The sequence below is a fragment of the Daucus carota genome, chromosome 3 (assembly GCF_001625215.2).
Source record: "Daucus carota subsp. sativus chromosome 3, DH1 v3.0, whole genome shotgun sequence".
NCBI classification, from domain to species: Eukaryota; Viridiplantae; Streptophyta; class Magnoliopsida; order Apiales; family Apiaceae; genus Daucus; species Daucus carota.
In genome coordinates this window covers 36,278,448-36,290,881 of record NC_030383.2, presented here as the reverse complement: position 1 = coordinate 36,290,881, position 12,434 = coordinate 36,278,448, and the positions used below count along the sequence as shown (strand labels likewise).

General features: G+C 40.3%; 1 non-coding gene across 1 annotated transcript; it reads right to left on the bottom strand.

The window, feature by feature from the left end:
- Positions 1 to 7,984: 7,984 nt before the first annotated feature.
- Positions 7,985 to 8,091, bottom strand: LOC135151905 (small nucleolar RNA R71). Its single transcript, XR_010290812.1, has one exon. It is a non-coding gene; the product is annotated as a small nucleolar RNA R71 (small nucleolar RNA).
- Between the last annotated feature and the right edge of the window lie 4,343 nt (positions 8,092 to 12,434).

Sequence of the window (12,434 nt, the reverse complement as noted above, 5' to 3'; positions counted from 1 at the left end):
GTGAACAGATGAACTTAGATGATACTCTTCAACTGATTTTAGTTGAATCCCTAGATCCTGTCATGTACAATGCTGTTGTTAATTGTACGAACACAAAGCAAATCTGGGATACAACTAGAGATTATAAACGAAGGCTCAGATGAAGTCAGAGAAAACAAGAAAGAGATACTGATGGCTCAGTATGAACAGTTTGGTTCCAATCCCGGAGAAGGGATTTCAGAAGTGTTTATCAGACTTAATAATTTGATAAATAATTAAAATCTGAATGGGAAATACTATGACAATAAAGAGGTCAACATGAAGTTTCTCTTAACACTTCCTGAACATTTGGAACACAGAATCACTGCAATCAGGGAAAGCAGAGATCTGAATGAGATTTCTCTGAAAAGACTCTATGGAGTTTTGAAAACTTATGAACTCGAGCAAGTTCAAAGTAAGCAGAGATATGGCTGGGGTAAACCACTGAACCATTCGAGAGCTCTAGTTGTTGAGTCACCTGTACCGGAAGAAAAGAAGGATGTTGTTGTTCCTTCTAAGACTACTCAGGAATTTGTTGTACCTGAGATGGGTCAGACTGCTTCTTCCAGTGGTGACGAAGAGTTCTATACAATGGAATAGCTAGAACAGTTAGAAGATCAATCTCTATCACTGTTTGCCAAGAAATTTGGAAACATGAGATTCAGAAAGAACTCCTCCTACAAGTACAAACCTACTGCCAACAGGTTTCAAAAAGGAGGTTATTCATCTTCTACGAGCAAAGGAGGATACAAGACTGGGATGGTGGACAGAAGCAAGTTCAAATGCTTTAACTGTGGTGAACCGGGACACTTTGCAACTGAGTGCAAGCAGCCCAAGGTTCAAGGAAAGAGAAAGGATTCGTACGACGAGCTGGAGCAGAAGTATGATGCCTTAGTGAGAAAGCATCAGGGTACTTCTGGAGTACAAAACTTTAAGAGCAAGTCTTATCTGGCAGAAGGGAAAAGCTGGGATGATACAGATAGTGAAGAAGAAGAGCACATTGAGAATGTTGCTCTAATGGCTAATGCTGGATCATCTTCACCTCCTCCTGCTGGAAGCTTTCAGGTAGATCCTACATACCCTAAACTTTTTATGCAATTAGGACTAGAAAGAGATGATGCTATTAAAAAGTTGAAAGCTGCCAATCTTAAAATTGATACTTTAGTTTTAGATATTCATGCTTATAAAATGAATCAGATGAAAGTATTAAAACCTAAAATTGAACAACTGACTATGGATTTAGGATTACAATGTGCTAAAGTCAGAATTCTAGAGAAAGGTGAGATTGCTTTAAGACTTCAGCTAGACGAAGAGAAAGTGAAATGTAAAGCCTTTAAGGATGCCTCCAGTATAGTCAAAGAGCTTAATGATAAACAAGAGATCAAGAGAACTGTTGGAATAGGTTTTGACTATAACAAATCTGTAGGTAAGGCTAGTAACAGTACTCCCTTTAAGAAGAGTGCTAAGGAGAGAGGAATTCCTTTTGTTTTGAAAGATTCCCTTCAACCTTTGTTTAAATCCTCAGAAGCTGAACCTCTGTTAGAAACTCCTGTGGTCATTAAATATGAACTTAAACAGGAAGACCTTAAAATGAAAAAGAGTAATGAGAAGAGAGATGAGATCCTGACATCACTGAAACCAATCAAAGTGAAAGGCAATGTTAGGTTGCCTAAAGCTGGTTTAGGTGTCAACTCTGAGAGAACTAAATTCAACAAGCCTAACAATTTTGTGAATAGTAAGAACAAGAACAATAGATGTCATTCTACTGAGAACTTTAAATCTGTTAACAAGGTAGAGTAAAATCTATTGATGTTCCTACTACTGTGACTGATATTCTTGTTGTTCCTGATTTTGATGCATGTCATAAATCTTGTAGTGTTGATAATTGTATGACTTGTGCTTTCAATATGATGTCTGCTTATTTTAGAAATTTGCATGCTAAAAATGAAAACACATCACCTAGACAACACACAAACAACAAGCATGATAGATCAAAGACTGCTAGTCCTCCTCGTGTTAGGAAGGAGACTTATGTTCCAAAGCCTAAAACCAAGGTTTATAAGGCTGTTGTTAAGGAAGTAAGTTCAGTCAAATTAGAACCAAGCATCAGTCCAAGAGGCTCTGTTGTATTACCTGATAGAAATCAATTCTTTAAGTTTGCTGGACCCAATCAAGTGTGGGTCCTAAAGAAGGTTTAATCAAGTTGTCTTTTGCAGGGTGCCAGTGGAGTTGTTAGAGTTACCTGGGTGCTTGACAGTGGAGTGTCAATGCACATGACTGGCAATAGATCCCTGCTGGAAGACATAAGAGAAGGAGCTGGCCCAACAGTCAGTTTTGCTGATAATAGCAAAGGTCAACTGTGGGATATGGCAAGTACAAAATTGGAAGGATCATCATAGGATATATTGCTATAGTTGAAGGACTTCAACATAATCTCCTGAGTGTCAGTCAGTTTTGTGATAAGGGATATTATGTTCATTTTGAAAAAGAGATATGTATCATTAAACATATCAAGGATAAGCGTCCTTCACTATGTGGCATAAGTAAAGGCAATATATTCGTAGCTGATTTGTCTTCAGGACCAGGAAACGAAGTTCACTATTTCTACGCCAAAGCGTCTGCTGAAGATAGTTGGTTGTGGCATAAGAAGCTCTCACACCTCAACTTCAAAACCATGACAATATGAGTTGTCTTTCTAAACACTCTACTCTTCCTGCTATGCATTGTTCGGTAAGACAATTACAATTGTCTTACTGATATGATACATTCTCCCAGCAGTTGGCTTCAAAAAGACAAACTTGATTGTCTTACGGAGACTCCATTACACTCTCTTTTCGACTCTCGGCAAGACAATTCCACAGAATTGTCGCCCCGAGATCTAATTCACATACACCCTTTTAAGACAATTCTATTGTCTTGCCAACACACTTCATCTTCTTCACCACTTCATATACACACACACGATTGTATACATACACCTGATTGCTCTGGTTTTCAAGTTTTGCCGAAAACTTGCTGGTTTACTATCGATTTCAAGCTCTAAAGCTTGCTTGGTTACGTTTCTAACTCCGATTTCAGCTGAAACTCAGTCATTTTTTCCGCAGAAATCGTGTGTTCCCGTGACGTATTTGTGTGACCGCTGTGTTTGTGTGGATGAATCAACTCGTTGCCTTCTCTTGTGTGTTGAAACCGATTTGTTTGTGAACGAGATTAGGGTTCTTGGATTTTGAATTTGGGGGTTTTGATATTAAGGCCGTGTTTGGTTTTGGAGATTATTTGGGGTTTCTGGACTTAAGGACCCGTTTGGCAAAGCTGAATTATTTGGACTTTAGGAAGTGTTTGGTGGATATCTAGTGGAGTTTAATTTGATTAATGCCATTTAAATTAATTAACTTTTAATTCGATATCATTCTCATATTTCGAATTATTAATTAATTAATCAAGTATTAATTATTAGTTGAAATTTGCGAGAAATTTGAGAATTAATATTTCATTTGAAAAATTCTCGCTTAATTCAGTTTTTAATTATTAAAAAAAATGGCCGGAGAATTTGAGATTGCTGAGACCAATTATTGTGCTAATCTGAATCCTGGGGATTGCTCTGATAGATTCAAGAAGTGGATCAGATTCCTTACTCAGCAAAGTCTCGTCAGTATTGCACTAACTGCTGATATTCCAATCCAAGTGCAACCCCTGTACGACTTCTATTCCAATGCCGTCGACTCTACAACTCTCGAGAATTATAAGTTGATAGGTGATCTTCCAAATGGACGAAGGATTGTCATCACTGTAGATGATGTTAACAGAATTCTAGGGTTTCCGAGGGACAACTTTCAAGTGGAACCTACCAGTGAAGAGATTACCGAGTTCTTCCATGACATCCACTATCAGGGATAGATTTTTCTTCCCATAATGTCAAAGAGTAAATTGAAGGCTGAATGGGATGTCTTCTTCGATACCTTGGCTAAGGTATTTGCTCCCAGAACAAGGCAGAATTTTCACAACATATCTTCTATGCTACAAATCTTTGGATTCTCTGTAGCTTATAATCATCGAATCAACTTCGGGAAGATATTACTCAAGGAGATTATCAGAAAAATGGGTTCTGTCACTCAGAGATCCATTCATGACAATGAAAAAGTTGAGTGCCACTATCCAAGGTTCTTGATGCTATTCTTAAATGACAAAATGAATGATGGAGATAGGAGCATGTACGTTGATTCTGCTGTGGTGCCTATTCTAAGGACTTGCACCAAAATTCAATCCAGGCTGGCTAATCAGAAAAAGCATGAGAATGTGCCTCTTGTTGTGACACCTTTCATGCTGGAGCAGTTTAATGCTCCCCTTCAGCCTGTTCAAGTCCCTGAACCTCTCCAACAGCATCAGTATCAATAAGATCAACAACAACAACACCAGCAACCGGCTCAACAAGACATGCAAGAACCACAACAACAACCACCTCAACAAAACCTCCAACCACTACAACTTATCCAAGACTACCAATCCTCTAGCCAATCCTCGCATTACTCTCCCTATAACCCTCCTTACAACTCACCAATCATCATACAACTCTCCTCACCAATCTCAAAATCAATCCCCTCCACATTACAACTTCTTCCCTGACCAACAAGCATCCATCTTTCCCTCTCAATCTGAACCTATACCTTCACCTACACATACACATAACATTCCCCAACCACAATCTACCTCTCAACCTCTGCCAGCTGATTCTGCTATCAATCCTGAGCTCCAGGACTTCAGGACTGACTTACAGGTAGCTCAGGTACTTTCTAATCTCACTGATACTTTTATTATTGATATTGCAGATTTTGATTGTGACATTGGATTTGATTTCCAGACTCCCAGCAATGAACCTGAAAACACTCCGGTTCATAACCAAGCTGACATTTCCATTTCAATAACTGATTCTTCATCAAACACATCAACCAACACTACTACTACACCAGTTCTTAGAGAACCCGCAGCTCTGTCTCACAAGAAGCAAAGGGTGGCAGAACCAGAGACAACTGCAGCTGCATCCATTTCCTCCCAAAAGGATTTGGACACTGAAATGGTAAATATACAGTCTCTAGATTCATTCTCTCCACAGAATGCGTTTATTGAAATTGGCCGTCCGATCGCGGTATCCTGTAAAGAGTCAAGCACACAACTAGCACTCACGCTAGTAAACACTGAACCTTTGTCTTATGATTCTTCACTTAGAGAGAGCACGGATTTTCAAAACATGTCATATGAAAACTTTTCTGATCACTCTTTCTTTTTGGATCAGGATCTACTTGGCAACCTGCAAGTACATCTGCCTTCACAGGCATCAGAAGGACAATTTGTTCCTTCACATCCTACAGTTCCATCTCGGAACTATGGTTGTTTATATAGGTACTGGTGATGGTGTGACAAACACGAGTGAAATCAGGCAAACACCGAGCGAAACACATGCACGAGAGGATAGTTAAAAATCTTTGAGTGTTCGTGAGGTGAGTGCACACACCAACACAGATCTGTTACAGGAACAAATGGTTGCTCTGAAAGCTGAAATTGAAAGATTGAATGCTGAGAATGCTAGATTCAGAAGTGGAGAGCTGGTGACTTTACAGGAGAAAGTTGCTGATACTTCTTTTACTTCTCTGAAAAAGGAATTGGACGATCATGTCAAGGGTATTCACTCTAGGATGGACAAGTTTGACAAGAACCAGGAGCTCTGTATGACAAAGCTTGACAACTTGGAGCAAACTTTGGCTCAAGTTGTCCAACACTTGAAGATTAATCCGTCTACATCTCAGTCTACTCCAGAGGATCCCTCAACTAAGGGGGAGAAGGATAAGGAAGATGAGGAAGACAAAGATGACCACAGCAACGCTAATGCTGATAGGAGTGATAAGGATGGAGATGCTAATGTTGATAGGAGTGATAAGGTGATAAGTGGATTTCATATCCACTTGGAATGCCTTCGTTTCGACTTAAATTGATGATTTGGCCTCAAGTATATGGCGTTTTTGATGTGTTTCTTGTGGTGTTGTGTAGGTTTCCTAGAAGGAGGATAAAGGGTGGATTCAAGGCTAGAAGGTGGAAGAAACGGCGTAGGGATCGAGCGAGCAAGGAAGGAGAAAAGGGAAATGAGGTTCCAAAAGCATTCGGGGCTGCCCAAATGGGGTCTCCACCCCACTTACGGGGTCTCCACCCCGTTCTGAAGAAGAAAAATCTGCCAAGATGGGGTCTCCACCCCACTGATGGGGTCTCCACCCCACTTCAGCAGAATAGGGGCTGCCAAGACAGGGTCTCCACCCCACTGACGAGGTCTCCACCCCATTCTGATGGGAGAAAAAGCCCAAATTGCCTATTCTTGATCCGTTTGAAGGCCCGATCGTTGTGGGACTTAAATCAAAGCTCAAGGGAGAAGTCTAACAACCTAGAACCATTCGGAGAGCACATGACGGCTACAAAGAAGATCTAGTTTCATAATTTCATCTTTGTAATTCTTCGAAGTAGGCATAATTGTGGATGCTCGTTCGGATTTGTTTCATAACTCTTTCGCTAGTACTTTTGTATTTGTTTTAGACATCTAGTATAATGTTTACATTCGAACCCATGATGATGAGTAGTTCGATCATGAACTAATCGTTGTCATGGGGTTTTAGCGGATTTATCGATGGATTTCAGTAATTAATTTGTCTTATTCATATGTGATGGTTTGATTTCCTCGTATTGGTTGTGCTTATTAGTCTTGGATGTGTAGCTAACATCTAGGATTGGTTGTTAATCTTTATTGAAGCGACAATGAATATATTAATTTAGAACTTGTCATGCGAGCATAGGTTTCGTATTCGATAACATGACTTGTGATGTGATTTTACCCATCTTGCATCGCCCTGTGTAATCTTGATAGATAACTTGCTTTTTAACCATTATGTTTTCAAATTCTATAGACATATAGGGTCTAAGCATAATTGGTGTCTGTTTACCTTCTATCTTAATTGTGGATGTGTAACAGTATGGTGCACGTATAACGACAGTTAGCGTGTATCAATCTCGTGTTATCTGATTAGTTATCAACCATTACAATCGAATATAGGCATAATTCTGAATGAAGTTGTTAATGAAGCTAGAACTCCATGTTTTATTCTCATTAGTAATTTGATTTTAATTCTCTTAGTTATAATTCGACTTGATTTAGTTAATTTAGATAAAACCAACCAAATTGTTATTTGTCCAAGCATTGAATAATAATCATACATTGGTGCATAAGTGCATATTTCTGAATACACCAGTCTCTGTGGGAACGAACTGAACTTGATTCTATACCACTTGTAACCACGTACGCTTGCGTGATTTTGTGCTAACAAGTTTTTGGCGCCGCTGCCGGGGACTCGGTGTTATATTTAGTTTATGTGCTTGTCATTAGTGGTCGTTAAATTTCAGTGACTTGGATTCTTTTCTCGCTTTTATTTCGTTTGTGTGTGTTTCAGGTACTTGAGTGACGTGTATGCGAACACATTCTCAGGCCCGTAAAGAAGCATTGGCAAAAGCAGAAACGATAGTGAGTACTACAATGGGTGATCGACCACCAGTTGCGAATGATACTAAGGCTCTTAAGGCTTTCTCTGAGCCTAAAATCAATGACATTCAGTCGAGCATTGTCAGGCCAGCAATTCAGGCCACCACTTTCGAGATCAAACCGAGCACTATTCAGATGGTGCAGAACTCAGTGCAGTTTGGGGGTTCTCCGACTGAGGATCCTAATACGCATATTCGGGACTTCATTGAGATCTTCGACACTTTCAAGTTCAATGGTGTTACCGACGATGCCATCAGATTGAGGTTGTTCCCATTCTCTTTGAGGGATAAAGCGAAAGGATGGTTGCATTCTCTTCCTGCAGGATCTATTACGACATGGGAGGATCTAGCTCAGAAATTCCTTACTAAGTTCTTCCCTATGGCTAAAACAGCTGCAATCAGGAATGCTATCACTCAATTCTCTCAGCTGTCTGGTGAAACTTTATGTGAATCTTGGGAACGCTACAAGGAGATGCTTCGAAAGTGCCCACATCATGGGATGCCTGATTGGATGGTGATTAATTGCTTTTATAATGGCTTGGGTCCTCAATCGAGGCCAATGCTCGATGCAGCATCAGGTGGAGCTCTATGGGCTAAGAGCTATGATGAGGCTTATGAGTTGATCGAGATGATGGCTGCGAATGAATATCAGAATCCTACTCAGCCTCTTTATCAGGGCAAGGTAGCAGGGATTCTGGATGTTGATGCTACTTCAGCCATAGCTGCTCAGCTTAAGGCTCTTACTATGAAGGTGGATTCTTTGGCAAATCTAGGAAATCAGCAGCCACCTTCAGTCTGCGAGCTCTGTGCTGGAGCACATTCTTCGGATCAGTGTGCTATATCGAGCGAATCCGCTCAGTTTGTGAGCAACTTTCAGCGGTCTCAACAGCCAACTCCTGCCACTTATCATCCCAATAATCGGAATCATCCGAATTTCAGCTGGAGCAATAATCAGAACTACATGCCACAACAGTAGCAACAGTTTCAGCAGCAAGGATCTAGACCTCTTAACCCTTCTGGTTTTCAACAACAGTTTGCACCGAAACAGCAATTCCATCCACCTGGATTCCCGCAACAAAATCATGGGGTGGCTGGACAGTCTTCTAATGAAAGATCAGAATTGGAAGAATTAAGACTAATGGTTAAAAGCCAATCGTTGTCAATCAAGACTTTGGAGAACCAGATTGGGCAGATTGCTAATGCGTTGATTAATAGACCACAAAGAACTCTTCCTAGTGATACTGAGGCCAATCCGGGTAAGAAAGAGGTGAAGGAACAGGTACAGGCTGTCACCTTGAGGTCCGGAAAGGTTACGAAGGATAAAGAATCAGCAACAGAGCGAAACAAGGAAGAGAGTGATCATCAGGTTGAAACACCAGTGCTCTCATCTGAGTCTGATAGTGGAAAAACTGTTGTTGAAGCTGACAAGAATAAAATCAACGAGGAAGCAAGCAAGGATTCAGCCGAAAAGTCTAGCCCGAAAACTGATACTGGGGTAAATCAAGTATATCCACCTCCACCTTTTCCGAAGAGACTTCAAAAGCATAAGTTTGACAAACAATTCGTAAAATTTCTAGAGGTCTTCAAGAAATTACAAATCAACATACCTTTTACGGAGGCTCTAGAACAAATGCCGAGTTATACTAAGTTCATGAAAGGTATTCTATCTCGGAAACTCAAACTTGAGGAGTTGGAGACTGTGGCTTTGACCGAGGAGTGCAGTGCTGTATTGCAGCAAAAATTGCCCCCGAAACTGAAAGATCCGGGAAGTTTCACGATACCTTGTACTATTGGGCAATTATCTTTCGACAAGTGTTTGTGTGACTTGGGAGCTAGTATCAATCTGATGCCGTTGTCTGTCTTCAAGAAACTTGAGCTGCCGGAGCCGAAACCTACAAACATGCACTTACAACTGGCTGATCGGTCCATTACATACCCGAGAGGTATAGTGGAGGATGTCTTGGTTAAAGTGGATAAGCTCATCTTCCCTGCTGATTTTGTCATCCTAGATTTCGAGGAGGATAAGAAGATTCCTATTATCTTTGGAAGGCCGTTCTTAGCTACATGCCAAACTTTGATCGACGTGCAGAAAGGAGAGCTTACAATGAGAGTTCAAGATCAGAGTGTCACTTTTAAGGTGTTCAACGCAATGAAATTTCCAACCGACGAAGAAGAATGCTTTAAGGTGGAGCCACTAGAAGCTGTTGAAAATTCTGAGACGGGGCAAAAGCTAAGGCCAGGTACCTTAGAGAGAGTATTAACAGGGGATTCTGATTTCAAAGATGAAGGAGTAGCAGAGCGTAAAAATTTTCAGGAGCATCTTAAACCATCTATCAAAGAAGCTCCCATACTCGAGCTCAAACTACCAGCGGATCTCTTAAGTGATGTGCAATTTAGAAGGTTGTCACGGCGCATAGATGACATGCATGACATTCACCACCGTTTTGCAAAGGATTTGATTCAGGCTCTTGGGAGTGATTTTCGAGCCATTGGTGTTGAGGTTGATTGGCCAGTGTTTGGAGATGGCATGGTATATTCACCACCTGATCCTCCACCCGAGGAGGGTGATCCTCCCTACATCTAGGTACGTGTCTATCCTTATTATCACCTTCAATGAGGACATTGAATATTTTAAGTTTGGGGGTGGTAATCTAAGGACTAGTAGTAGTGTGTGTTCATATAGGTTGCATGTTGCATTTAGTTTAGCATATTTTCTCATATAGTTTGCATATTAGTACGTGTTTTTTTTATGCTTCTGTTTAGTATGTGTTAGTAGTTTCATATAGTTGCATTTGAATGGATCTTGAAGTTGTTTTCCAAGTTGATTTCCTATTATGAGTTTATGTGCATAATTTCTTGGCTAGTAGTCTTTATCATATGTGATGCCTTGGATTTGGAAACTGCTTGTGTGGAAATTTTTATTACACTTATGCTCTTGAGATAAGACTTAGACTAACTTATTTCTTGAGTCCTCGCGTTGAGTCGGGCGTAGAGTTTGGATTATTCCCTTTTTGAACTTAGAGTTTGTAAATCTTAAGTTTGGGGGAGTTAAGGGATGAATATGCCTTTCTAAAAAAAAGAGAAAAAAAGAATAAAAAGAATAAAAATTATCAGGTACTCCTTTAAGATCAATGGGTAAAATGCAATGTCATGTGAAAGGGACGATCCATGTCCTTGTGCTGGTATTAAGTGCAAATGTATTAGAATAAGCATTTTCTTGGTGACTTTTCACAACCCTTGATTACTGGAGAAATAGTTGATTAAAAAAATAAGCGAAGTCGAATGGCGGTCGTGACTCACTTACACTGAGAAGCGTCCCAACCTTAGACTTAGCAAGAAAAAGAGAAAAAAAAATAGAAAAAAAATAGGAAAAGCATAGGAATTCTTTAGTGACCCTAAATTGTAGTTGACTCTTTAGTAAAGAAGTGTTTAACCTTGATTCTGATTAACGGCTCATAGTGAGGACTCTGTTGAAGTTTGATAGTCTTGTCTTGTTTCACTTGAGAGCATGCTACCACACACGATGCACTTCACACTTGTAGTGGAAGAGAACATGGCTAATATGTGAAAGAGATGAATGCCGAGAATGTTGCATATTCTGAGGATTCTATGTTAACAAGGATTACACTTCAGGATTCGAGTAGACGTAGGCATATAGTTGCATTCATGCATTGCATTAGTAGTTTGTGTGTGTCTATGCTTGAGGACAAGCATCGGTTTAAGTTTGGGGGTGTGATAAGTGGATTTCATATCCACTTGGAATGCCTTCGTTTTGACTTAAATTGATGATGTGGCCTCAAGTATGTGGTGTTTTTGATGTGTTTCTTGTGGTGTTGTGTAGGTTTCCTAGAAGGAGGATAAAGGGTGGATTCAAGGCTAGAAGGTGGAAGAAACGGCGTAGGGATCGAGCGAGCAAGGAAGGAGAAAAGGGAAAGGAGGTTCCAAAAGCATTCGGGGCTGCCCAAATGGGGTCTCCACCCCGTTCTGAAGAGGAAAAATCTGCCAAGATGGGGTCTCCACCCCACTGATGGGGTCTCCACCCCACTTCAGCAGAATAGGGGCTGCCAAGACAGGGTCTCCACCCCACTGACGGGGTCTCCACCCCACTGACGGGGTCTCCACCCCATTCTGATGGGAGAAAAAGCCCAAATTGCCTATTCTTGATCCGTTTGAAGGCCTGATCGTTGTGGGACTTAAACCAAAGCTCAAGGGAGAAGTCTAACAACCTAGAACCATTCGGAGAGCACGTGACGGCTACAAAGAAGATCTAGTTTCATAATTTCATCTTTGTAATTCTTCGAAGTAGGCGTAATTGTGGATGCTCGTTCGGATTTGTTTCATAACTCTTTCTTTAGTACTTTTGTATTTGTTTTAGACATCTAGTATAATGTTTACATTCGAACCCATGATGATGAGTAGTTCGATCAAGAACTAATCGTTGTCATGGGGTTTTAGCGGATTTATCGATGGATTTCAGTAATTAATTTGTCTTATTCATATGTGATGGTTTGATTTCCTCGTATTGGTTGTGCTTATTCGTCTTGGATGCGTAGCTAACATCTAGGATTGCTTGTTAATCTTTATTGAAGCGACAGTGAATATATTGATTTAGAACTTGCCATGCGAGCATAGGTTTTGTATTCGATAACATGACTTGTGATGTGATTTTACCTGTATTGCATCGCCCTGTGTTATCTTGATAGATAACTTGCTCTTTAACCATTATGTTTTCAAATTCTATAGACATATAGGGTCTAAGCATAATTGGTGTCTGTTTACCTTCTATTTTAATTGTGGATGTGTAACAGTATGGTGCACGTATAACGACAGTTAGCGTGTATCAG